This window comes from Balaenoptera ricei, chromosome 10 (genome assembly GCF_028023285.1).
Source record: "Balaenoptera ricei isolate mBalRic1 chromosome 10, mBalRic1.hap2, whole genome shotgun sequence".
Classification (NCBI taxonomy): Eukaryota; Metazoa; Chordata; class Mammalia; order Artiodactyla; family Balaenopteridae; genus Balaenoptera; species Balaenoptera ricei.
Window position 1 is genome coordinate 60,867,256 of NC_082648.1, and position 27,777 is coordinate 60,895,032.

The 27,777-nt window shown below is 39.3% G+C and overlaps 1 long non-coding RNA gene across 1 annotated transcript in view; it reads left to right on the plus strand.

Moving 5' to 3' along the window:
• The window catches only part of LOC132373414 (uncharacterized), a 169,721-nt gene extending 150,412 nt beyond the window's left edge, over positions 1 to 19,309 (plus strand). Inside the window, exon 4 of the long non-coding RNA XR_009505418.1 lies at positions 19,171 to 19,309. This is a non-coding gene — a long non-coding RNA (uncharacterized LOC132373414). The remainder of the gene's footprint in view (positions 1 to 19,170) is intronic.
• The last annotated feature ends 8,468 nt before the right edge of the window (positions 19,310 to 27,777 follow it).

Here is a 27,777-nt window from a genome sequence, read left to right on the forward strand (position 1 = left end):
GAGTTTTAATTTCCTTTGTCTACAACAAAGAATGTGCATATGATTATGAACCATGATATAGCTCAGTTCATGATTTAACAATGGCCAAAAGAGTAGTCTACTACATCAGTAGCCCTGAATTTTACTTTCATTCATACGTCAATAATGAAATTATATTATATATCTATTCAAATAAAGATACCAATGTAAGCTATAGGCAAGATAGGTTTAGGAAAAAATGTGAAGTTACTTTCTATATCATCAGTATTTTATGTCAGTGAGTTTTTTTTTAACATCTTTATTGAAGTATAATTGCTTTACAACGTTGTGTTAGTTTCTGCTGTATAACAAAGTGAATCAGCTATACATATACATATATCCCCATATCTCCTCTCTCTTGCATCACTCTCCCACCCTCCCTATCCCACACCTCTAGGTGGTCACAGAGCACAGAGATGATCTCCCTGTGCAATGCAGCTGCTTCCCACTAGCTATCTATTTTACATTTGGTAGTGTATATATGTCCATGCCACTCTCTCACTTCATGCCAGTTTACCCTTCCCCCTCCCTGTGTCCTCAAGTCCATTCTCTATGTCTGCGTCTTTATTCCTGTCCTGCCCCTAGGTTCTTCAGAACCCTTTTTTTTTGAGATTCCATATATATGTGTTAGCATACAGTATTTGTTTTTCTCTTTCTGACTCACTTCACTCTGTATGACAGACTCTAGGTCCATCTACCTCACTACAAATAACTCAGTTTTGTTTCTTTTTATGCCTGAGTAATATTCCATTGTATATATGTGCCACATCTTCTTTATCCATTCATCTGTCGATGGACACTTATGCTGCTTCCATGTCCTGGCTATTGTAAATAGTGCTGCAATGAACATTGTAGTACATATCTCGTTTGGAATTATGGCTTTCTCAGGGTATATGCCCAGTAGTGGGGATTGCTGGGTCATACGGTAGTTCTATTTTTAGTTTTTCAAGGAACCTTCATACTGTTCTCCATAGTGGCTGTATTAATTTACATTCCCACCAACAGTGCAAGAGGGTTCCCTTTTCTCCACACCCTCTCCAGCATTTATTGTTTGTAGGTTTTTTGATGATGGCCATTCTATGTCAGTGAGATTTTAAAAGCAATTAATGAAAAATTTTATCACTGTGGTTTCTGGATCAGGTATAAGTTTGGTTAAACAAGTCTGATTAACATACAGCTTTTATAGCTGCATATAATTATCAGCTTTCAACTAAACGAGTTAGGAGTGCTATCACTTTGATACTCTTCTTCTAGAATAAAATACCAAATACAGTGTCATTTCTCAGACTGCAGATTCTTCCCCTTTCTTAAATTTTCATAATGCCATTTTTTTGTTACTCTCCAATTTGAATAATTCCCTGTGTTAGTTTCCTAGAGCTGCCGTAACAAATTACCACTAACTGGGGGGTTCAAGATAACAGGGATTTATTCTCTCACAGTTTTGGGAGCCAGAAATCTGAAATCAATGTGTCGGAAGGGTTTGTTCCTTCCAGAGACTCTAAGGGAGAATCTGTAGCATGCCTGGCTCCCAGCTTCTGGTAGCTGCTGGCAGTCCTTTGTGTTTCTTATGGCTGTGCATAACTCCAGTCTCTGGTTCTGCCTTCATATGGCCTTCCCATCCGTGTCTCTGTGTCTCAAATCTCCTTCTGCCTTTTTCTTATAAGGACTCCCATTGTTGGGTCTAGGATGGCCTCATTTTGAGCCCCTTAATGTAATTATATCTGCAAAGACTCTTTTTCCAAATAAGGCCACAGCCACAGGTACCATGGACCAGGACTTGAACATATCTTTTTGAGAACCACTATTCAACACACTACAATCCCTAATGCTCTAGTTCCATGAACTGGTTCAAGTCTAGCCTAAGTTTTATCAGCAGAGAAGTAAGAGAATCAATCACAATGAAATGAATTCTTCATAAAGTCAAATGAATTAAATATAGATAATGGCCTTTTGTTCTGAGATTACTCCTTCTTAATTTCTTCTTGTTAAAATGTGATGATAATAATAGATGGCAATTGTTTAAAAAAATTTTTTGGGGGGAGGGTCACATTTTGGTAAAAACTGTACTAATGTAATAAAGCTCCTAAACTGATTCTTCATGTTCAGGGAAGGATCTCACCTGGCTCAGCCTGGATTATGTTCCTTGCCCACACTTGAATCAATCGCTGGGACTGTGAGTGAGGTACTATGATTGACCCACCTTGGGTCACATGACCAGCACTGAGGCTCACATGATAGGCCTATTGCTAGCAGGAGGTGTAGACAAAAATAAAACATATTGTTTGTCCTCTGCTATTGGGACACTGAGCATTGCTAAAGGGCGTCACAAAACCACTTTGGTTTTGTGCACTACAAATTCATGGGATTCAGTCCCAGGTCTTCACTGATAGTCTGTGGTCCTTTTGCCCATTTTGGTATTGATTTTGTACATTCATTCACTGGGGACCTGCTGAGATGTTGTGCTTGATGCTGGGGATATAACAATAAATAGTTTGCAGGCCCTTCCCACAAATAACTTGTGGGCAAGAATGATTTTAAACATTTAATTAAAATATAACTACACTTACTGGGGTATGGGAAAAGTACCATTTGCAGAGATGAAGAAATAACTAACCAAGCTTGGAATAGGTTAAGATTTACAAAGGAAAGGATAACTGTGGAGTGGGCCTTCCAGGCATAGATAATAAATGAGATGTAAAAAGGCATGGGCGTTTGAAAGGGCACCACATGTTTGCCCTTTAGGATGGTTTGGAAAAAGGATGTGTGGTGGGGAAAGTGCCAAATGAGGCTAGAGGCTAGGGTGGAAGCCTAATATGACTTGGATTGCATCTTTTAGCAAGCCTCTTAAATGTCTCCGCAGCCTCCAGATTCCCCTTTTTCAGTCCTGAAAGTTGTTATCAAGTTATTCTTCTTAAAGTTTGCTTTGCTCATTTTCCTGCTGAAAAGCTAACATAGACATCCATGGCCTAAAACATATAGTCTAAGTTTGTCGCTGTGTTTTAGGGTTAATACAGGTGAAGCTCTTGAGACAATGCTTGGCACATGACAAGGGTCCATTTCATGTTAATTACTCTTGTGCTTGTTGTTAGCCTGGCATTCCTGCACTCTCCAGGCTATTCCAGTTTTTTCTATCATTTCCCACTCTGTCCAAACCAGGCTACTCACTGTTCCCCAAGTACTTGTTTCTCTCCACCTTTGTTGATCTTCTGTATTATCTTCATGGGTTGGAATCTTAGCCATACGTCAAACTCCCACTCAAAGGTCACCCCATTTCCATTAGTCAGAAGTTATTTCTCCTTTCTTCTCATAGTGTTTGGCTTGAACTTCTTTGATGACATTTAACATGGAGTCTTATACTGTAGTTATTTATGCACATGGCATGTTCTACATCAGCTTGGCTCTAACTGGTTCATTTTTATTTATCTGCTTTCTCTTCTGCCAAGGAACGTTACTGGATATTTTTTTTTTTTTTTTTTTTTTTATTTATGGCTGTGTTGGGTCTTCGTTTCTGTGCGAGGACTTTCTCTAGTTGTGGCGAGCGGGGGCCACTCTTCATCACGGTGCGCGGGCCTCTCACTGTTGTGGCCTCTCTTGTTGCGGAGCACAGGCTCCAGACGCGCAGGCTCAGCAATTGCGGCTCACGGGCCCAGTTGCTCCGTGGCATGTGGGATCTTCCCAGACCAGGGCTTGAACCCGTGTCCCCTGCATTGGCAGGCAGATTCTCAACCACTGCGCCACCAGGGAAGCCCGTTACTGGATATTTTTGATGGGGGTCTTCTTGTTGACTTTTCTTATTGTGAAAGACAGTAATAGATAGGATTGTCTCTAAGAGAGTCATAAAGAAATCTAACAACTTTTATTTTTTTATTTAAAAATGTATAATTATTGATTAATTTTTTCCCCTGAAATCTTTAACTAATGCACCAAGACAAGAAAATGAAATGAGGAGCAAGGAACATTGGAAAGGAGGCAGCAAAATAATAATTGTTTGCAGGAGATATGATTATCTAATTAGAAATATCAATCCAGTTTATTTGTGAGAATGAACTGAAAAACTGTTGGGATTATTTAGAAACTTTAGTAAGGTAGTCATGAACAGACAATACTTTTACAATATGCTTGTTAGAAAATATGTATGTGTATGTGTTTGGGGGGAGGACAACAAAATCTAATAATACTAGCAACAGAAATAGAAAATGCTTGAGGGCTTCCCTGGCAGCGCAGTGGTTGAGAATCTGCCTGCTAATGCAGGGGACACGGGTTCGAGCCCTGGTCTGGGAAGATCCCACATGCTGCGGAGCAACTGGGCCCGTGAGCCACAACTGCTGAGCCTGCGTGTCTGGAGCCTGTGCCCCGCAACGGGAGGGGCCGCGATAGTGAGAGGCCCGCGCACTGCGATGAAGAGTGGTCCCTGCACCACGATGAAGAGTGGCCCCCGCTTGCTGCAACTAGAGAAAGCCCTCGCACGAAACGAAGACCCAACACAGCTAAAAATAAAATAAATAAATAAATAAATAAATAATGTAGCTATAAAAAAAAAAAAACTTTAAAAAAAAAAAAAAAAAAGAAAATGCTTGAGAATAATTCCAAAAAATGTTTAGGACTATGAGAATAAACAAACCCAAGAATTACTGAATAATGTGGAAGAAAACTTAAATAAGTTGGAAAATATACCAAGTTCCTTGGGACTTCTTAATATTGTGAAACAAGCTAATCTACCAACTTAAGACAAGTTCAATTAAAATTTCAGTGGTTTTGTTATTTATTTATCATTAGACCTTGAAAATGGTTCTAAAATTCATCTAGCAGACTAGAGACTTTTGAAAAAGGCCATTCAGGGTGGGAATAGTCCTACTCACTACTAAAATATATTAGACAGCTATATTTAAAATAGCATAGAAAAGGTGCAGGGGTAGGGGCACAGATTAATAATTTAGAGGAAAAAGTCCAGAAACAGACCCAAGAAGATGAAAGCATTTAATATTGTAACCATGGCTTTTACAATGAACAAAGAAAAGTTGAATTATTTCATAAATGGCATTAGGATGACTGGCTAACTTTGGAAAAAAATGATTTTATAGCACCAGAACACCATATGTTCAGGTATCTTCTAAATATCAGTGACTTAAAACAATGACAACCATTTTATTATCTCTCACAGTTTATGTGGGTCAGAAATTTGGGAAGGACGCAGATGAGTGGGTCTGGCTCAGGTTCTCTCAGGCGGTTGCAGTCAAACGGTGGTGCCTGGATCTGGAATAGTTGGGTATCGAAGCAACTGGGCTCTGCCCAAGCATCTCCAGTCTCAGGGCCTCTTGATATGATTTCTCCTTATGAGCTAGTCTGGGCTTCTTCACAGCATGGAAACCTTGGGGGCTAAGATTGCTTACTTTTTTTTTACACTGGAGTTTAGTTGATGTACAATATTATGGAAGTTATAGCTGTACAATATAGTGATTCACAATTTTTAAAGGTTATATTCCATTTATAGTTATTATAAAATATTGGCTATTGTCCCCATGTTGTACAATATATCCTTGCAACTTATTTTATACCTAATAGTTTGTACCTCTTAATCCCCTACCCCTGTATTGCCTCTCTCCCTTTCCCTCTCCCCACTGGTAACCACCAGTTTGTTCTCTATATCAGTGAGTCTGCTTCTTTTTTGTTATATTCACTAGTTTGTTGTACTTTGTATATACGTTCCACATATAAGTAATATTATATAGTATTTGTCTTTCTCTGTCTGACTTATTTCACTTAGCATAATGCTCTCCAAGTCCACCCATGATGCTGCAAATGGCAAAATTTTATTCTTTTTCATGGCTGAGTAATATTCCATTATATATATATATCTCACATCTTCTTTATCCATTCATCTGTTGATGGACACTTAGATTGCTTCCATAAAGATTGCTTACTTTTTTGGCATAAAGAATTATTTATTGACATTAAAATTTTACACATCACTGTATTATAAGGGTCTTTTCACACTGTGGAGGTTAAACTGACATTTAGTGATTATAGAATTTTATACTGCTATAGTGACGGTGACATAGATTTTTGCATGCTCTGGGAGCATACTTTAACCTTAAGGGTCTACATGTAATGTTCACCCCTGCTCCCCCGCTGTTCAAACCACACTGACATATAAGTCAGTGACTGGAGATTTTTGTTTTAACATCTCTGATTTATTATGATTAGTAATTGGTTACATTGGATTCCTTAAAAATATTTAGGATTGTGCTTTAGGTTAAAAAGATAAACATAAATGTTTTCTTGAATATGAAAATATGTAGCATATCAGTCTAAAAACAAAATATTACCCCAATAATTATTTTTTAAAAAATGAACGTTTCTTTTAATTGTGGGAAAGGGAAAAAAATGTTTGGAAGGCTCTAGGTGTGAAGGCATTTCTATTTTCAGTTTCCCAGAGCTGTAAAAGTTATTAGATTATGTTCAGACTGCTAACACATTGGCTGAAGTCTTAAGAGCAAGTATTATAGCAAGCAACACAGAAGTCGAATTCCTTTAGTGACTGAGCTGTGGAAGTCACGAAGTATCTCTTCTGCCACATTCTATTGTTTAACACTGAAAGACAAGCCCATCCAGGTTCAAGGGTAGGGGCCATCGACCCAGTTTTCTGATGGGGAGATAGTCAATATCATTGTAAGTAGAGCATGTGGGATGGGGATGTTGTTCCAGCCATCTTTGGAAAATACAATTTGCCACATTCTGTAACTTGTTGCTGATTGAAACCTCATAGAATAATCTGGGGGAAAGTTTCCCCATCTCCCTACTCTGAGAGCCAGCATCATAGATCCATGTTTTTCAAACTTTAGCATGTGTCAGAATCACCTGGAGGGCTTCTTAAAACACAGATTTCTGGATCCCACCCCAGAGTTTCTGATTCATTATGTTCTAGGGGTAGGAGGGTGAGAATTTACATTTCTCATAAATTCCAAGGTGATGCTGGTGCCACCAGTCTGAGGACCACTTTTGGAGAACCATTATTCTAGATGATAGCATTTGTTCTTTGCTTACTACTATCCCTTAGATGAGTACTGTGGGTCATGTTAAAGCAGTTTTTTTCCATGTATTGAATCACTCTTCAGAATTATTCTAGACCCCATCTGCATACATGGTTGGCCTGATTAGAGGGCTGACAAAATTAAGAGGGATTTTCAGTCTTTGTGAGTCTTAGTGGGCTAGTCTGCATCCCTTGAGTTTTTGGTGGAAGGGAATATCACAGAAGATAATTGTTGTTTTCTGACCACTTTAAAAAAATTTTACCTCAGGTGCCAATGATGAAACTTCTTCACCTGGGGGGCTGCTGATAGCCTAAGACAAGTTCTATTCAAATAGGTATGGATGACATCCTTGTAGGGTCCTGTGTGACAAGTGTTTCTTTATTGCCAAAAACTCTTTATCAAGTCAGCATAGTGACCTGAGAAACAAATTAGAAGAGGCAGTCTGGGATCTCATCAAATTGAAATATTCTTATAATCTCCTTTCATGGCTTAAAAATTTCAAGTATAATTAATCCATGTGGGGGAACCCGAGTTTAGCTGTAAAATCAGAAAATGAGGACAGATTGTACAATATAGTCTCCTGAATTTGGTGTTGATTTCTTGGAGGCTCAGCATCCAGAGGACATCTGGAGATATATTTTCCCTAGTTTTGCAACCCAAGGTTAACAACTCTGAATTTTATAGAAACCAGGATTCTCTGACAGTAAAACTTATGCACAGTTGACTTAAACACTCAAACCAAATAAAGCAGGCACAGAGGAGTGTCTTTTCCCATGACTGTTCAAGGACAACTTGGAATATTGGGCTCTGATACTTGTCTGTATTAATCTAGGATTATAGTCCTGTCTAGTTGGACTAGATAAAAAGTTGTTCAACTTTGTTTTAAAAGGATGAATAATTTTTTTTTAAATTTTTATTTATTTATTTATTTATTTATTTATTTATTTATTTATTTATTTATGGCTGTGTTGGGTCTTCGTTTCTGTGCGAGGGCTTTCTCCAGTTGCAGCGAGCGGGGGCCACTCTTCATCGCGGCGCGCGGGCCTCTCACTATCGCGGCCTCTCTTGTTGCGGAGCACAGGCTCCAGACGCGCAGGCTCAGTAATTGTGGCTCACGGGCCTAATTGCTCCGCAGCATGTGGGATCTTCCCAGACCAGGGCTCGAACCCGTGTCCCCTGCATTGGCAGGCAGATTCTCAACCACTGCGCCACCAGGGAAGCCCAGGATGAATCATTTTTAACCTCAAGTTATAGAGCTATTAGCTTAATAGAAATGTATCTCCTACCTATTTGCCTATTATCTATCTATATCTATCTATCTATCTATCTATCTATCTATCTATCTATCTATCTATCTAATCTATCTGTCTATCTACCTGCCTTAGTCAGTATATTCAGCAAAATGAACTCAATAAGATGTAGATATAAAATATCTTAATTTTCTCCTATAATAATCCTATAATTTTCACCCCATATCTACAATTGGACAGATTCCATTGCTTTCTAGTCTCTTCTAGGTATACAAAGTTCACTTTAATGATTCTATCTTATATCCAATTCAAAGCCCTACCTGTTCTCTAATTTGCCCTTGACCAGGGAGTGATCCTTGCTAGGGAAGGGGGAGGAGCCTCTCTTCTTCCTTCCCCTCTTTTCTGGGCTACTGTGTATCCTTTGGGGTGTTCAGGTCTGGCAAGAAGAATGGGAAAAGGGGAAATTAAGGAGCACTGCTATGGTCCTCCCTTGATGGCTTCTGTATAACAAGTACTCAGATCCTGGCTTCCCTAGAGGATGTGTGTGTTTGTTCTTCAAGGGCTACATGGGAGAGTCTCCACCGCATCATCCTGACATGGGACATGGACTCCCGCAAGACCTCTCCCATGTCCCATCAGCCTTGGACCCCAGTGGTACAGCCTAGAGCCTCTCACTGCTGGGGCCCCCTTGCCTGTCAGGCAGCCGCTTTAGTTCTCTTCTGTGGTGTTCCCTCGCACTGGAAACTCAAGCATCCTCAAATCCTTGCCGCTTCAAGTGGTAGGGGTTGCAGGCTAGTGCACCGACCCTGCTCCCTCATTTCGCTTTATTTCATTCTAATTCCTTTGCCTCCGTCCACCTAGGCATGGGTGCAGATCACCTCATGTGCTGTGTAAGTAGATGTCCCATTGGGAATTGCGATACTAGTCCATCTTCTTTGCAAGCATTTCCCATCCCTACAAGTGGCTTTTACCTCTATCATTCTCAAAGGTCCCTTTTCATAACAAATACTTTGTATTTCCCTCTTTTTCTTTTATTATGAAATGAAATTCAGAGATAATAAAATATCATAAAAGAACATAATTTAAAAAAAGAACATAATTTAAAAAGAGCAATATGATACTTTAACTATAAATAAAGGAAAAAGAAAAAGGAATGTAATTTATAATAAAATAACGTGTAATGCATATTAATATGTAAGTGCTCAAGCACGATTATACTAGAAAACATAATGAAGTAGTCAGATGCTTGCAGCTACTTATGATGAATATTTGGATTAAAGATAAAAAAGTCAGAAGCCATTCTGTATACAGGCAGGAAAATTAAAGGGCAGAGAAGCAAGGGAACCCTAATTAAAACTAGTGAAATGTTAAGTAATGATAACCTGACTTATATGTAAATGATAAGAAAAAAAGGGAAGAGCCTTTGACAACGTATGATAAGAATGCCATGGCAAATTACAAACTGTCAAATGGAGAAAATGAATTAGCGAGGAGCTAGTCTTAGTTATAAGTGTAATGTAAAAATAATTTCTTTCATATGACATAGGTTGGGTCAGTGATGAAATAACAAAGAAAACATATTTCCTTTCTTGAAATGCTACCACATGTCCAAGCATGTATTCGGTAGTTGAATGTCCGGTAAGACATGTTAAAAGTATGGAGGTGTGAAGCAAATCTTCATTGGGTGGGACTCTCCCATGCTTTGAGGATGTCTGACACACCTGGCTTTTTCCCACCAAATGCCTGAAGTGTCCCACAAACATAGCAAGAACAACCAAAAAAAAAAAAAAAACTCTCAAAATTTCCAGAATGCTCCCTTGTGGGAAACGTGTCTTAAAATCTTTTTTTGTTTGTTTTTTAAAAATTAAGCCAGATTATCTCTTTGATGCATCCCAGTAGGAACTGCTTTTGCTGAATTAAGCTTTAGTGTGGTGCCACTGGTCTACCCTGAAACTTGACACTGCATTTTCAACAAATGTAGTATTGAGGATGCTATTCACATCACAGAGGGTCTTCTATGCAGGAAATGAGATGTATTTCTTTGTGACTCAGTACTGGGATACTTCAGCTTCTCTTGAGTACTATTCACTTTGAGTCATGTACTACTCATGTTTTCTTCTTCGTGTTGGGCAAATGAAAGCTTAGAGTCAAATTTTTGACCTATGTTCACAAGCTGATGGGATGGCATAGAATATGCCTTGTATGTACTAATTTCGTTCTTAATTTTTGACTTATTCTCTACTGTCTTTCCTCTTTTACTTTTATCGCTTCATGAAATGTATCTGTTTTTTAAAATACATTTATTTGTTTATTTTCGGCTGCATTGGGTCTTCATTGCTGCACGCGGGCTTTCTCTAGCTGCGGCGAGCGGGGGCTACTCGTTGTTGTGGTGCACGGGCTTCTCATTGAGGTGGCTTCTCTTGTTGCGGAGCACGGGCTCTAGGCGTGTGGGCTTCAGCAGGTGTGGCATGTGGGCTCAGTAGTTGTGGCTCGTGGGCTCTAGAGTGCAGGCTCAGTAGTTGTGGCGCACGGGCTTAGTTGCTCCGCGGCATGTGGGATCTTCCCGGACCAGGGCTCAAACCCGTGTCCCCTGCATTGGCAGGCGGATTATTAACCACTGTGCCACCAGGGAAGCCCCCTGTATCCATTTTTAAAATAAATATTTTTCCCTCTTGGAACAAAATAACTCAAAATTACCAGTTTTAAGATTGCAGACTGAACACATACTATAATCTCCCCATCCTTGCACCAAATCCCTTCATAACTGTGGTTGCAGATAAGAAAGGCAGCTTTGGTGGACCAGAAGCTGTGAGGATGGAAACCATTAAAAAGCTTGGGACCTTTGCAGGTAATGTCTACCCAAGAAAGGACCATAGAATGCAGAGCCCAGGGATAATGGGTGTGGTGCTATGGGGAGGCCAGCTGGTCAGACTGATTTTTCAATATCACCTAATATTCCACAACAATTGCTATATATCACCAATTGGACTTCAGTGAATGCAAAATATTATTTTTGCTTGGAATTTGGTGTCAGAACATCAAGACCACATGGTTCCCCACGGAAGGTTGTTGGGAGGGATTACTTTTTGGTGTGTAGTACTAAGTTCTGTGTCCTTAGGAAAGAGTGGGTTTCTCTGTAGATTTTCATCACACTGGTGGTTTCCCTAGATTGCCATCATGAGCTGCTCAGACAAAGATAGCAATCAATAAGCTTTACTACAGTAACAACAAAACTGACTGATAGGATGGAGTGTCATACTAATGAAGATTTTGCAGCATATGTATCTTATAAGCTGTCTTAAAATATTAAGGTGGGTCATAAACAATCTTAATGGTGTGATTATTAGTCATATCTCTCCGCTAATGCAACTACATGTAATGGTTACATTTTACTCATCTTCATTCTTTTTCTTTTTAAAAATCCTGTTAGCTCCTTCAGCATTTCAGCATTTAATTCTAATGTTTATTCTATTTTGTTTATTAATGCTAGGTGTAAGTAATTTTAGGTTTTCTTTGATGTTTATAATTTCCACTGAATTTAAGTCAACTTTCCTATTCCTATTGGTAATTCTCTGTAAGAAATTCTGCAGAGAAATACACCTCTTCCTAGTGAATAATAATATAACAGTAGGCTGTGTGTCATATAGCAAAATGTTACAATTGACCAACTGTATCAGAAAATGTTCTCTGAAATCTGAATGACTCTGCTGGCTCTAGTTAGGGAGGAAGTCTTGTTGTAAAAAGAATTTTCTCTCTGTGAAGTCTGTTGGCTCAGGTAAGGACTGAATATGCAACCTTAGCCCCCCACCCACAATAAGCATCACACCCTCTAACCAAGTGAATTGCTTATATAACGTTTATTACTATTACATACAATAATCTATTCTTTATTAAAAGCCTGATGCCACAGCTTTTTGCATAGTGTTAATTTGGCTCCAACTGTCTTGGGAGGTAGGGAAAAAAACCTGTGGAAGATAGAAGACAGCCAGGAAACAGGAATGCGTAATAGGATGAAGTGTAAGTTAGCTTTAAACACAGGCACTGAAATGCATTCAAAAGCTTTTTGTCTCTGTTTGGAAAAAACAGCTGTGTTCGTTTCCTTATGTAAAAGGTGAGTTATTAAGCATCTGATGTAGTAATATATGAAAATTTAAGTGTATTGTGTCTTTTTTTTTGTAACGTCTTTATTGGAGTATAATTGCTTCACAATGGTGTGTTAGTGTCTGCTGTATAAAAAAGTGAATCACCTACACATATACATATATCCCCATATCTCCTCCCTCTTGCGTCTCCCTCCCACCCTCCCTATCCCACCCCTCTAGGTGGTCACAAAGCTCCGAGCTGATCTCCCTGTGCTATGCGGCTGCTTCCCACTAGCTATCTATTTTACATTTGGTAGTGTATATATGTCCATGCCACTTTCTTACTTCGTCCCAGCTTACCCTTCCCCCTCCGCGTGTCCTCAAGTCCATTCTCTACATCTGTGTCTTTATTCCTGTCCTGCCCCTAGGTTCTTCAGAATCATTTTTTTTTTTAGATTCCATAAATATGTGTTAGCATACAGTATTTGTTTTTCTCTTTCTGACTTACTTCACTCTGTATGACAGTCTCTCTAGGTCTATCCACCTCACTACAAATAACTCAGTTTTGTTTCTTTTTATGGCTGAGTAATATTCCATTGTATATATGTGCCACATCTTCTTTATCCATTCATCTGTCAATGGAGACTTATGTTGCTTCCAAATCCTGGCTATTGTAAATAGAGCTTCAATGATCATTGTGGTAGATGACGCTTTTTGAATTATGGTTTTCTCAGGGTATATGCCCAGTAGTGGGATTGCTGGGTTGTATGGTAGTTCTATTTTTAGTTTTTTAAGGAACTTCCATACTGTTCTCCATAGTGGCTGTATCAATTTACATTCCCACCAACAGTGCAAGAGGGTTCGTTTTCTCCACACCCTCTCCAGAATTTACTGTTTGTAGATTTTTTGATGATGGCCGTTCTGACTGGTGTGAGGTGATACCTCATTGTAGTTTGATTTGCATTGCTCTAATGATTAGTGATGTTGAGCATCCTTTCGTATGTTTGTTGGCAATCTGTATATCTTCTTTGTAGAAATGTCTGTTTAGGTTTTCTGCCCATTTTTGGATTGGGGTGTTTGTTTATTTGATATTGAGCTGCATGAGCTGCTTGTATATTTTGGAGATTAATCCTTTGTCAGTTACTTCATTTGCAAATATTTTCTCCCATTCTGAGGGTTGTCTTTTCGTCTTGTTTATGGTTTCCTTTGCTGTGCAAAAGCTTTTAAGTTTCACTAGGTCCCATATGTTTATTTTTGGTTTTATTTCCAGTTCTCTAGGAGGTGGGTCAAAAAGGATCTTGCTGTGATTTATGTCATAGAGTGTTCTGCCTATGTTTTCCTCTAAGAGTTTTATAGTGTCTGGCCTTAAATTTAGGTCTTTAATCCATTTTGAATTTATTTTTGTGTATGGTGTTAGGAAGTGTTCTAATTTAATTCTTTTATATGTAGCTGTCCAGTTTTCCCAGCACCACTTATTGAAGAAGCTGTCTTTTCTCCATTGTATATTCTTGCCTCCTTTATCAAAAAGAAGGTGACCATACATGTGTGGGTTTATCTCTGGGCTTTCTATCCTGTTCCATTGATCTATATTTCTGTTTTTGTGCCAGTACCATACTGTCTTGATTACTGTAGCTTTGTAGTATATTCTGAAGTCCAGGAGCCTGATTCCTCCAGCTCTGTTTTTATTTCTCAAGATTGCTTTGGCTATTTGGGGTCTTTTGTATTTCCATACAAATTGTGAAATTTTGTGTTCTAGTTCTGGGAAAAATGCCAGTGGTAGTTTGATAGGGATTGCATTGACTCTGTAGATTGCTTTGGGTAGTAGAGTCATTTTCACAATGTTGATTCTTCCAATCCAAGAACATGGTATATCTCTCCATCTGTTTGTATCATCTTTAACTTCTTTCATCAGTGTCTTATAGTTTTCTGCATACAGGTCTTTTGTCTCCTTAAGTAGGTTTATTCCTAGGTATTTTATTCTTTTTGTTGCAATGGTAAATGGGAGTGTTTCCTTAATTTCTCTTTCAGATTTTTCATCATTAGTGTATAGGAATGCAAGAGATTTCTGTGCATTAATTTTTTATCCTACTACTTTACCAAATTCATTGATTATTCCAGTAGTTTTCTGGTAGCATCTTTAGGATTCTCTATGTATAGTATCATGTCATCTGCAAACAGTGACAGCTTTACTTCTTCTTTTCTGATTTGGATTCCTTTTATTTCTTTTTCTTCTCTGATTGTTGTGGCTAAAACTTCCAAAACTATGTTGAATAATAGTGGTGAGAGTGGACAACCTTGTCTTGTTCCTGATCTTAGAGGAAATGGTTTCAGTTTTCCACCATTGAGAATCATGTTGGCTGTGGGTTTGTCATATATGGCCTTTATTATGTTGAGGTAAGTTTCCTCTATGCCTACTTTCTGGAGGGTTTTTATCATAAGTGGGTGTTGAATTTTGTCAAAAGCTTTTTCTGCATCTATTGAGATGATCATATGGTTTTTCTCCTTCAATTTGTTAATATGGTTTATCACATTGATTGATTTGCGTATATTGACGATCCTTGCATTCCTGGGATAAACCCCACTTGATCATGGTGTTTGATCCTTTTAATGTGCTGTTGGATTCTGTTTGCTAGTATTTTGTTGAGGACTTTTGCATCTATGTTCATCAGTGATACTGGTCTGTAGTTTTCTTTTTTTGTGACATCTTTGTCTGGTTTTGCTATCAGGGAGATGGTGGCCTCGTAGAATGAGTTTGGGAGTGTTCCTCCCACGGCTATACTTTGGAAGCGTTTGAGAAGGATAGGTGTTAGCTCTTCTCTAAATGTTTGATAGAATTTGCCTGTGAAGCCATCTGGTCCTAGGCTTTTGTTTGTTCGAAGATTTTTAATCACAGTCTCAATTTCAGTGCTTGTGATTGGTCTGTTTATATTTTCTATTTCTTCCTGGTTCAGTCTAAGAAGGTTGTGCTTTTCTAAGAATTTGTCCATTTCTTCCAGGTTGTCCATTTTATTGGCATATAGTTGCTTGTAGTAATCTCTCATGATCCTTTGTATTTCTGCAGTGTTAGTTGTTATTGCTCCTTTTTCATTTCTAATTCTATTGATTTGAGTTTTCTCCCTTTTTTCTTGATGAGTCTGGCTAATGGTTTATCAATTTTGTTTATCTTCTCAAAGAACCACCTTTTAGTTTTATTGATCTTTGCTATTTTTTCCTTAATTTCTTTTTCATTTATTTCTGATCTGATCTTTATGATTTCTTTCCTTCTGCTAACCTTGGGGGTTTTTTGTTCTTCTTTCAGTAATTGCTTAGGTGTAAGTTTAGATTATTTATTTGAGATGTTTCTTGTTTCTTGAGGTAGGCTTGTATTGCTATAAACTTCCCTCTTAGAACTGCTTTTGCTGCATCCCATAGGTTTTGGTTTGTGTCTTTTTCATTGTCATCTGTTTCGAGGTATTTTTTGATTTCCTCTGATTTTTTCAGTGATCTCTTGGATATTTAGTAGTGTATTGTTTAGCCTCCATGTGTTTGTTTTTTTAACAGATGTTTTCGTGTAGTTGATGTCTAGTCTCATAGTGTTGTGGTCAGAAAAGACACTTGATATGATTTCAATTTTCTTAAATTTACCAAGGCTTGATTCGTGACCCAAGATATGATCTATCATGGAGAATGTTCCATGAGCACTTGAGAAGAAAGTGTATTCTGTTGTTTTAGGGTGGAATGTCCTATAAATATCAATTAAGTCCATCTTGTTTAATGTGTCATTTAAAGCTTGTATTTCCTTATTTATTTTCATTTTGGATCATCTCTCCATTGGTGAAAGTGGCGTGTTAAAGTCTCCTACTATGATTGTGTTACTGTCGATTTCCCCTTTTATGGCTGTTAGCATTTGCATTATGTATTGAGGTGCTCCTATGTTGGGTGCATAAATATTTACAATTGTTATATCTTCTTCTTTGATTGATTCCTTCATCATTATGTAGTGTCCTTCTTTGTCTGTTGTAATAGTCTTTATTTTAAAGTCTATTTTGTCTGCTATGATAATTGCTCTTCCACCTGTCTTTTGATTTCCATTTGCATGGAATATCTTTTTCCATCCCCTCACTTTCAGTCTGTATGTGTCCCTAGGTCTGAAGTTGGTCTCTTGTAGACAGCATATATACGGGTCTTGTTTTTTTATCCATTCAACCTGTCTATGTCTTTTGGTGGGAGCTTTGAATACATTTACATTTAAGGTAATTATCAATATGTATGTTCCTATAACCATTTTCTTCATTGTTTTGGGTTTACTATTGTAGGTCTTTTTCTTCTCTTGTGTTTCCTGCCTAGAGAAGTTCCTTTAGCATTTGTTGTAAAGCTGGTTTGGTGGTGCTGAATTCTCTTGGCTTTTGATTGTCTGTAAAGGTTTTAATTTCTTTGTCGAATCCGAATGAGATCCTTGCTGGGTAGAGTAATCTTGGTTGTAGGTTTTTCCCTTTCATTACTTTAAATATGTCTTGTCACACCCTTCTGGCTTGCAGAGTTTCTGTTGAAAGATTAGCTGTTAACCTTATGGGGATTCCTGTGCATGTTATTTGTTGTTCTTCCCTTGCTGCTTTTAATATTTTTTGTTTGTATTTAATTTTTGATAAGTTTGATTAATATGTATCTTGGCATGTTTCTCCTTGGATTTATCCTTTGTGGGACTATCTGCACTTCCTGGACTTGATTGACTATTTTCTTTCCCATGTTAGAGAAGTTTTCAACTATAATCTCTTCAAATATTTTCTCAGTCCCTTTCTCTTCTTCTTCTGGGATCCCTATAATTCGAATGTTGGTGCCTTTAATGTTGTCCCAGAGGTCTCTGAGACTGTCCTCATTTCTTTTCATTCTTTTTTCTTTATTCTGCTGTGCGGTAGTTATTTCCCCTATTTTATCTTCCAGGTCACTTTTCCGTTCTTTTGCCTCAGTTATTCTGCTATTGATTCCTTCTAGAGAAGTTTAAATTTCATTTATTTTGTTGTTCATCATTGTTTGTTTGCTCTTTAGTTCCTCTAGGTCCTTGTTAAATGTTTTTTGTATTTTCTCCATTCTATTTCCAAGATTTTGGATCATCTTTACTCTCATTACTCTGAATTCTTTTTCAGGTAGACTGCCTATTTCCTCTTCATTTGTTTGGTCTGGTGGGTTTTTGCCTCGCTCCTTCATCTGCTCTGTGTTTCTCTGCCTTCTCATTTTCCTTAACTTACTGTGTTTGGGGTCTCCTTGCAGGCTGCATGTTTTTAGTTTCCATTGTTTTTGGTGTCTGCCCCCAGTTGGTAAGGTTGGTTCAGTGGGTTGTGTAGGCTTCCTGGTGGAGGGGCCTGGTGCCTGTGTTCTGGTGGATGAGGCTGGATCTTGTTTCTGGTGGGCAGGACCGCGTTTGGTAGTGTGTTTTGTGGTGTCTGTGACCTTATTATGATTTTAGGCAGCCTCTCTGCTAATGGGTGGGCTTGTGTTCCTGTGTTTCTCATTTTTTGGCATAGGGTGTCCAGCACTGTAGCTTGCTGGTCATTGAGTGGAGCTGCATCTTATCACTGAGATGGAGATCTCTGGGAGAGCTCTCGCCATTTGATATTACATGGAGCTGGGAGGTCTCTGGTGGACCAATGTCCTGATCTCGGCTCTCCCACCTCTGAGGCACAGGCCTGACACCCGGCCGGAGCACCAAGACCCTGTCAGCCACATGGCTCAGAAGAAAAGAGAAAAAAAGAAAGAAAGAAAGAAAGAAAGAAAGGGAAGATAAAATAAACTGAAGAAGTTACTAAAGTAAAAACTATAAAAATTATTGAAAATTAAGAAAATTAAAAAGTAATTTAAAAAAAGAAAGAAAGGAGAGAGCAACCAAACCCAAAAAATCAATCCACCAATGATAACAAGTGCTAAAAACTACACACACACACACAAAATCGACAGAACCCTATGACAAATGGTAAAAGCAAAGCTATACAGACAAAATCACACAAAGAAGCATATACATACACACTCAGATAAAGAGAAAAAGGAAAAAAAAATATCTATTAAAAAAAAGGAAGAGAGCAACAAAATCAATAAATAAATCTACCAGTGATAATAAACTCTAAATACTAAACTAAGATAAACATAAAACCAGGAACAAATTAGATGCAGAAAATTAATCCCTAGTCTACAGTTGCTCCCAAAGTCCACCACCTCAATTTTGGGATGATTCATTGTCTATTCAGGTATTCCAGAGATACATCAAGTTGATTGTGGAGATTTAATCCGCTGCTCCTGAGGCTGCTGGGAGAAATGTCCCTTTCTCCTCTTTATTCGCACAGCTCCTGAGGTTCAGCTTTGGATTTGGGCCCGCCTCTGCGTGTAGGTTGCCTGAGGGCGTCTGTTCCCAACCCAAACAGGACGGGGTTAAAGTATCAGCTGATTCGGGGACTCTGGCTCACTCAGGCCGGGGGGGCAGAAGGGGTACGGATGCGGGGCGAGCCTGCGACAGCAGAGGCCAGCGTGACGTTGCAACAGCCTGAGGCGTGCCATGTGTTCTCCTGGGGAAGTTGTCCCTGGTTCATGGGACCCTGGCAGTGGTGGGCTGCACGGGCTCCCGGGAGGGGGGGTGTGGAGAGTGACCTGTGCTTGCTCACAGGCTTCTTGGTGGCTGCAGCAGCAGCCTTAGCACTTCATGCCCATTTCTGGTGTCTGTGCTGATAGCAACGGCTCACGCCCATCTCTGGAGCTCGTTTAGGCAGTTCTCTGAATCCCCTCTCCTCGCGCACCCCAAAACAATGGTCTCTTTCCTCTTAGGTAGGTCCAGACTTTTTCCTGGACTCCCTCCCGGCTCGCTGTGGTGCACTAGCCCCCTTCAGGCTGTGTTCACGCCGCCAACCCCAGTCCTCTCCCTGGGATCCGACCTCCGAAGCCCGAGCCTCAGCTCCCAGTCCCCGCCCGCCCTCGCGGATGAGCAGACAAGCCTCTCAGGCTGGTGAGTGCTGGTCGGCACCGATCCTCTGTGCGGGAATCGCTCCACTTTGCCCTCCGCACCCCTGTTGCTGCGCTCTGCTCTATGGCTCCGAAGCTTCCCCCCTGCGCTACCCACAGTCTCTGCCAGTGAAGGGGCTTCCTAGTGTGTGGAAAGCTTTCCTCCTTCACAGCTCCCTCCCAGAGGTTCAGGTCCTGTCCCTACTCTTTTGTCTCTGTTTTTTCTTTTTTCTTTTGCCCTACCCAGGTATGTGGGGAGTTTCTTGCCTTTTGGTAGGTCTGAGGTCTTCTGCCAGTGTTCAGTAAGTGTTCTGTAGGAGTTGTTCCATATGTAGATGTATTTCTGATGTATTTGTGGGGAGGAAGGTGAGCTCCACTTCTTACTCCTCTGCCATCTTGAAGGTCTCCCCTCTGTATTGTTTCTTTTTTTCCGTTTATCAGAAGCATGTCATTCATCCTTGGCAGATGGGAGAGCTCTTACTGTATTTCTAAAAAAACCAGGGAAATGAACAATTTCTTTTGTGGTCTTGAGGTTTGGCACTTGGCTGTCTTATTGTCCAGTGTTTCATGGTGTGCCACCAACAACAAAAAAAAGAACCAGAGTAAAAAGAGTATTTTTTCCCCCTAGGGGCTGGAGAAATTAAACCTCTGAGGGGGTGGGAGAGTTCCTCAGAGAAGAAGAGAGCAAAGGCTGACTGCTTCTTGGGTTGTGGAGACCAGTGTCTCCCCAAAGTAGCCTAGGAGGTGTCATAACTCCCAGGGAGAGTGCTTTAAGGGTTGTCACATGGGCAGTGATGATACGGTTGCTACCTGCAGAGCAGTCCGCCTTGGCATGTGAGTGGGTATGATGAGCATCTCAACTGTGACCAAGATCTTTCCTCCTAAGAGAGGGATGGGAGCTCTTTAAAATGACTGACAGTGCTGACCATGGCAAGTGGGGGCCCAGAGGTAGAGCTGGTTTGATATAATAAGGAAAGGTGACATTTCTTAGCACTCTGAGCATGCGGGGCAGTGATTACACTATCATGCACACCTTACCTTGTTCACTCCTGAGAGTTTCTAGGGGAATTGGTACAAAGGGGTGGAAACGGTCCTTTTATTTTGTGAAAACTCTTTAAAAAAGGGCCAATTGATTTTAACTGCAGTGTATTTGAAGTGACAGTTATATTAATAAATAGATTATATAAGTCAAATAGAAATTCCTTCTAATTAGTAGAAATTCAAGTTGCAATCTGCAGCTTATCATATAAAACAAATAGACTGTAAACCTCATTGCTGATTTGTGAATTTCCAGAGGCCAACTAGTAATTGTTCGACTTACCGTTCTAAAGAATGTACCCAAGTGACAAATAGAGTCATCATTTAAATATGCTGAGGCTGGCATAATTGAATTTGTTATGGAGTTGGTATAAACTATTAAAAAATACTCTAAAATGGACGACAAACATAACCTCTGATTGAATTGGCACATGCTTCAGAAACTGCAGATTTTTCTTATAATTGTATCAAGAAATAATTAGCTGAAAAGATGACAGTGGAACCTAAGATTAATGATAACATCAATAAGCTATTTGAACTCAATAGGCTAAGAAGGAACACATGGAACACAGCAATTAAGCACATTTGGTTTAAATAAAGCACTCTTACTTGCCAGGAAAATTACCCACTGCGTTTATGTTTCCATTGGGAAATATTTCTTGGGATTGGGACAACCAAAGCATTTCAAAAACAATGGGAATAATAACCGAGTTAAAAATACTTCAGAAAGAAAGAAAGGAAGAAAAAAGCCCTCCTGGCCATTATTATCTTCAGTTCTTAGTAAAATAACAGAGCGGATATTAAGGAAAAAAAAGTATTATATATGCATCAAGAGAGCAGTGAAAGCCTGGGTGATAAACAGCATGGGCTTATACAGAACAGATCATGCCAGACATATTCAATTGCATTCCTTTGATCAAATTACAAAGTGGATGAAAGGAATTCAGTAGGTATAATATATCTGGACTTTACTGAATCATTTGATTTATGTCTTATGAAACTTACTTAAAATATTAATTAAAGTTAGCTTACCTATTTACACTAACACATAGCCCGAAATAAACTCATAAATTAAAAAAAGGAAGATGAGATTTAGCAGCAAAATATATGAGTTAAAGAAGAGGGGGGTGGAAAGCTCCAAAATGGGCACTGGAGAAACAATTTGTCCCTGAAGACAAGGAGAACTATTAAAAGAGTAGAAAGGTGAGATGCTAATACAGAGTTACAGAATGGAATGGAATTCTCAGTATTCATTTTCAATTTATTTATTTATTTATTTATGGCTGTGTTGGGTCTTCGCTTCTGTGCGAGGGCCTTCTCCAGTTGCGGCAAGCGGGGGCCACCCTTCATCGCGGTGCGCGGGCCTCTCACTATCACGGCCTCTCTTGTTGCGGAGCACAGGCTCCAGACGCGCAGGCTCAGTAGTTGTGGCTCACGGGCCTAGTTGCTCCGCGGCATGTGGGATCTTCCCAGACCAGGGCTCAAACCCATGTCCCCTGCATTGGCAGGCAGATTCTCAACCACTGCGCCACCAGGGAAGCCCTCAGTATTCATTTTAATGGATCTGGAAAAAATGGATATGTTTGCAATACAAGAAACAGTGTAAACAATTGTCAGTTTGTAGATGTGCTAGCAAGAGGGTCTCTGGTCTGCCACCACCTGATAGTTTTGTTCCTAGAAAAATTTTAGCTGTCAAAAGTTGTGTTATAAAACCTGTTGTGTCAGTGAGAAAAAGGGCCTCAGGTCCTAAAGAGTCTGAAAATTACAGTAATGAAATATTTCATCTAGAATGTTTAACAAATATTGCCCCAGATCCCACCTCGGTTTTGGTCATTAATAATAGGCTTTGTGTTCTCATTACCATTAACCTTGCCATTAGCACAGTGCTTCCATACATTCCATTCATCCTTATTACCCCATTATGATAAAGAAAGCAGCTGTTGTAACAGTTGCTTCAATTCTTTTTCTTGCATGAATGTAAGAAACATGAATGTGTTGGCGTCCAGGCATTATCCTGATACAACTGATAATCTGTGTTTTGCAAAACATGTTTTCCAATTTATCAATCACATCATAACCAATTCAGAATATGAAAATTCACACTGTTAAATAAAACCTGTGTATAATAGTAAATTGTTTAGAAACACACCCAAAAGGCATCTCATTCAGGGTAACTGGCTACACTTTTCAGTAGTTGCCACTAGGTGGTGAAATCCTATGATGCTATAGTGCAGTGACATTCTCACAACTTCCAGAGCTCCCCACTCAGAGCCCAAAGCTTTCCTCAGAGTGGCTGATAGCAAAAGCTCTCAGAGCACCCTAGCAGGATGACCCATTGACCTTGTCAGGGCAGGGAGGTGTGTTTTCCCTCTACTCTCCTTGCTGTAAAATTCTCCCCAAACCCCAACATATGCTTATAAAAGTTGGCTATGCCTTATAAACTGCCAAAGCTTATAAACCAGAAAATATGGTAATGTATTAAACAGATATGTACTCTTTTCCCTCCAGTAGCACAAAACTCTTTTTAAGGCAAACGTATTGTTACTACGAATCATGATTCTGTTTTTATCACTCTATAGAAATGTAATTGAAAAAGAACACACTGGGGTTATTTTAGGGCCAAGAATTAACATAAAATGTAAAAAGAAAATGGGTAAAAGAGATGATATTTTCATTTTTGGAATTTGGACATTTATCAACACTTGGAAGCCAGAAATCTGTTGTTGCCATAGAATTAATTCACATACTAGACAGAATTTTAGCTGATTAAGAGTTTTGACTGGTTTTGAGATTAAAATTAAAAGCAGATAAAAATATATGTCTATTTGACAACCAAGAACAAACATGAAAATTAAAAAGAAAACGTCGAACCCCAAAACAAAGCATTTCATGTTTCACTAGTCATTGGGATGCCCACACTATTGGAGATCAGGTTTTTACTGACTCTAGCATATATTTACTTTTTTTTTCCACTCGAATTTTACAGTTAGCATAGTGTAATGTGCACAATCACCAGGGTCATGGAGGTGGGATATATTATTCAGTATTTACAAAATTTACTTGTCCAAGGAAGCCCCCCCCCCCCATCCCCTTTTGGAGGAATATCGAGTTTGATGAGATTTCTTTTGTCCAACAGCTGGGAAAACCAGCTCATTATTAAGTTCCCAGCCAAAGGTAAGGGTGGCCCATGAGGCCATTCCTGCCTTAGATGCCTTTGTCTTATCAAATCAGACACGTGGTTTTCTTAGAGTCCAGACAATGCAGAACCTAGAGTCCCCAGGGAAACCAACTTGTTATGATCTGTAGATGGTTACCTCTGAAAAAACTACAAGATTTTTGTGCCATAGGGTCTTCTGGGCAGGATATATTTGGCTTGGATTTGGTCACTTCCTTAGTGAATACACTGCTCACAATTAGGTGGTAGATTATGTCTGACTTAGGAGGCATCACATATATTAAGGAGTTAAATGGTGTGGACAATTGGACTGAGGCTATGGAGTGATGGCAGGGGATTATGATCATATAATCAGATGTAAAGTAGAATTTTTGTGCCATAGGAAGACTTTTATTTTGTGCGGGAAAACTAAGTAATGTGCCTATTAGTTAGACCAAGGTAGACCTAGTCTGAATAGGAGCCATTACTAGAAAGAAGACTACCAATATTTCTATATTGAGGAATAAAAAGAATTCATGAGTTGTCCACTGGATGCTTGGTAAGAATTTATTTTAAACTGTACTTGGGATTTTGGTTTTATTCAGGTATAATGTGGTCAACAGATCAGGAGATGATCGCCATTGAAAAGATAGTTTGTTATAGTTTCCAAGAGAAGAGAAGAAGCCATCCTGTGTAGGGCCACATGAGCAAGCATCAGGACCAGTCAGGAGTAGAAGCAAGGAGAAAGCATGAGCAAAAGCCTCTATTGTGGTTCTCCAAAGAATGAGTGGGTGAGGCAGGATAAGCAGCTGAGCAGGTATTGAATTGGATAGTTTGAATAAGTGGCTGGGCTCTGGGGCATGAGGGTAGTCCCTAGTTGTCTGGCACCTGGCCCTGGGGTGCTTAGGGTAGAGGAATATTGCCTCCTGGAATGTAAAAGTCAGATAGTGGAGATGGTCCTGAGTTTGGGCTCTGGATTGGTTAATTTGCATGTGAAAAGTATACTTCCTGGAAAGTAATTTGCTCTCTCTAAGGACTGGCTAGCCCTGGCAGGGCAATCTTCCAGTCAGCGAGGCTGCAGATGCCAGAACTTCAGGAATACAAAAAAATAAAGAAATACAGTTAATATAGGACTCTGGAATGAGGAGAAGGGTCTAAGTAGTGAGAAATTTAAGAGTTTAGCCCCAGTATTCTCTTTGCTATAACTCTAACGTTCCAGGGAAGCTCCCACCTCAGGGCCTTTGCATTTGCTGTTCTCTTTACTTAAAGCATTCTTTCCAAACTTATCTCCATGGCTTCTTCCCTTATTTCTTTCATATCTTTACCTTAATAACACTGTTACAGTAAATCCTCTACCACTCTACTTGAAATTGCACCCTTCCCAAAGGTCCCTCTACCTTCCCTGCTTTATTTTGCTTGATAATATCACTCTGTGACATATGTTTTACTTGTTAATTTTATTTTCTCCCATAACTAGAGTGCAAGCCCTATAAAAGCAAGGGTTTTAAAAAATATTTTGTTCACTACTGTATCTCTACGATCTTGACTCGTACCTGCACATGGTAGGTATTTAATAAATATTAGTTAAATGAATGAATAAATGAATGAACAACGATGTTCAACATTAAACGTAAAGCTGTTTTATGTTCCCCGAGACCTCCGGTAGCGCTCTGTTGTCCACACAACCTTGGGTAGTGGTGCTTTGAACAAGGACCCAGAAGTAGAGTCCAACTTGGGATGAAGTGGTACAGAGAGAAGGAGGTATAGTTCCAGGAGGAGGAACCACTGATAGGGATCAAGAATTAAGCAAAAGAAGGAATTCAGAGTAAAATTGAAGAGTGAGAGGTATCCAGGAGATTGCAAGCAACTATACCCCAATTCTCAGGGGGCAAAGAGGGATTTGGATTTCTCGAAGCATGTGGCATGAGCAATCAAATCATGTTTTCTGAATATTAAAAAAAAAAAAGTGACTCTGAGAACTACAGGGCTGGGGTACACATGGGTTTCAATGACAATGCAAGGCAGTCTTTGGTAAAAGAAACATTTAAAGAAAAAATATTTAAAAATAAGAAGGAAATCTGACTTTCTAAGATAAGTATAATTCACAGAAGAAAGGAAGCACATTGCGTTTTGTTGAAGAGTAAGGAGACAAGGCGATTACTAGCATCATTCTCTGTACTTCCTTGACGATGTTCTTAGTGCATTTCACTGATACATAAGAAACACAAAAGCTCAGCATAAAATTTCAGTTTGTGAGTCAACAGTGCAGGGACATATGCAATAACGCAGCAGCCTTTAGATAAAGGAGAACACTGCTATTGTTTCTAACTGCCATGGCAAAGTTATTCCCTTTTACACATTTTCAAGATTCCACTTTGCAGGTATTTTTCCCCCTGTCAGTGCAGTACTTGCTTTGTTTTGTCACCTAAATTTTCAGTCACCTACTTCTAGCTGATAATAAAAGAAATGAATAATATCCTGAGTGTATGCTCAATTCCGTGCTTGTATTTCCAGTGGTAGGAACTACTTGTACATAGCAATAGCAGATCATTTCTCTAAACTGAGGATAATTTAAGTAATTTTTATTTGTGATGTGACAAGTGTACTGTATACCTGTGGAACAAGGAAACACTAAATTTTATTGTAAAGCTTGCTGATGAGATACAGTATACTTCAAACACATTTTAGTGTAAGTAAATAAAAGAAATAATTTTTTCTGTAAGTGATACAAAGAAAATATTTAAGCGTTGAGTAAAGCCTTGTAATTTTTATGTTCACAGCTTTGTCAAAAAGATGTTATCTTCCCAGCAGCGTCGTGTTATCAAAGATGCAAACCTTAAATCAACAGCTGTTACACCCCCGGCAAGTTATGAATTTTTCCTGATTTGTAGCAATCGTTCTTTTTATTTCTCTTCTCAGTCAAGCAAGGAAATTAAGGTTGTTTTCATGTAGAAGATACACACTTTGTGGCTTAGTATCGCATATAATCCACATCTCTTACCTTTTAAGTTAAATTGCTATTAAGTTGAATGTGGTCTGAGGGCTCTTTTTGATTAATACCAGAAATACTGTTAGTAAATAGAAGGTAGAGACAACATTATTTACATAAAAGTAAAGAGAAGATAACACAGACATAATAACAGGCATCATTTTATGATTTTCATGATTTGTATTATACTGATACATCAAAACAAAATGAAAATAAAAGCGAAAAAGATTTATGGTAGTAGAGGAGAGAAACTGCTGCGGTTTTAAGTGCTCATTTATTTATTTATTTATTTGGCTGCGTCAGGTCTTAGTTGCACACGAGATCTTCCTTGAGGCACGCGGGATCTTTCGTTGGGGCGCGTGGGCTCTTCGTTGTGGTGCGCGGGCTTCTCTCTAGTTGTGGCGTGTGGGTTTTCTCTTCTCTAGTTGTGGCGCATGGGCTCCAGGGCGTGTGGGCTCTGTAGTTTGCGGCACACAGGCTCTAGTTGAGGCACGCGAGCTCAGTAGTTGTGGCGCGCAGGCTTAGTTGCCCCGCGGCATGTGGGATCTTTGTTCCCCGACCAGGGATTGAACCTGCGTCCCCTGCATTGGAAGGTGGATTCTTTATCACTGGACCACCAGGGAAGTCCCTTAAGTGCTCTTTTGAAAAATATCCTCTGCCTTAAAAACATCAGAAAAGGTAATCTTTTGGTGAGTTTAGATAAACAATACTTTGAAGTTACAATCCACTTCTTCACAAGCTAAAAGTGACCTGGTTGTTCTTAAAATTGTTTGCCCAAATGAAGAATAACTAACATTTGTTAAGTGTTTATAAGCATTATTTATTGTACTAAAATGCTTTCTGTAGAGCAGCTGCTATAATACTGACTACTCTGCTGAGCTAAGTGCTGTTAACAGTCCCCATTTACTGGTGAGGGAATTGAGACCCAGTGATCAGCATAGTGTCCAAGATCCCAAATGGTGGAACAAGAATTCAAATCCAGGTCATTAAACTCATCAGAAGGAAGCCTCAACCGATGGAATTCTTTAAACATTTTGTAACATGGACTCCTGATTACAGGGAGGAATGTCTCTGGGGAATTCAAGCATCCGTTGGCAGCAGCATCTTGTTCTTTTTGGGGGTAATTTGCTGAAGTATCTATGGGTTACTGAGGTTTATTTTATCTCATATACATTATTGCAGTGGCTATTATGTGCCAGGCACTATTCCAAGCACTTTATAAATATTAACTGTATGAGTTAGGTCCTACTAC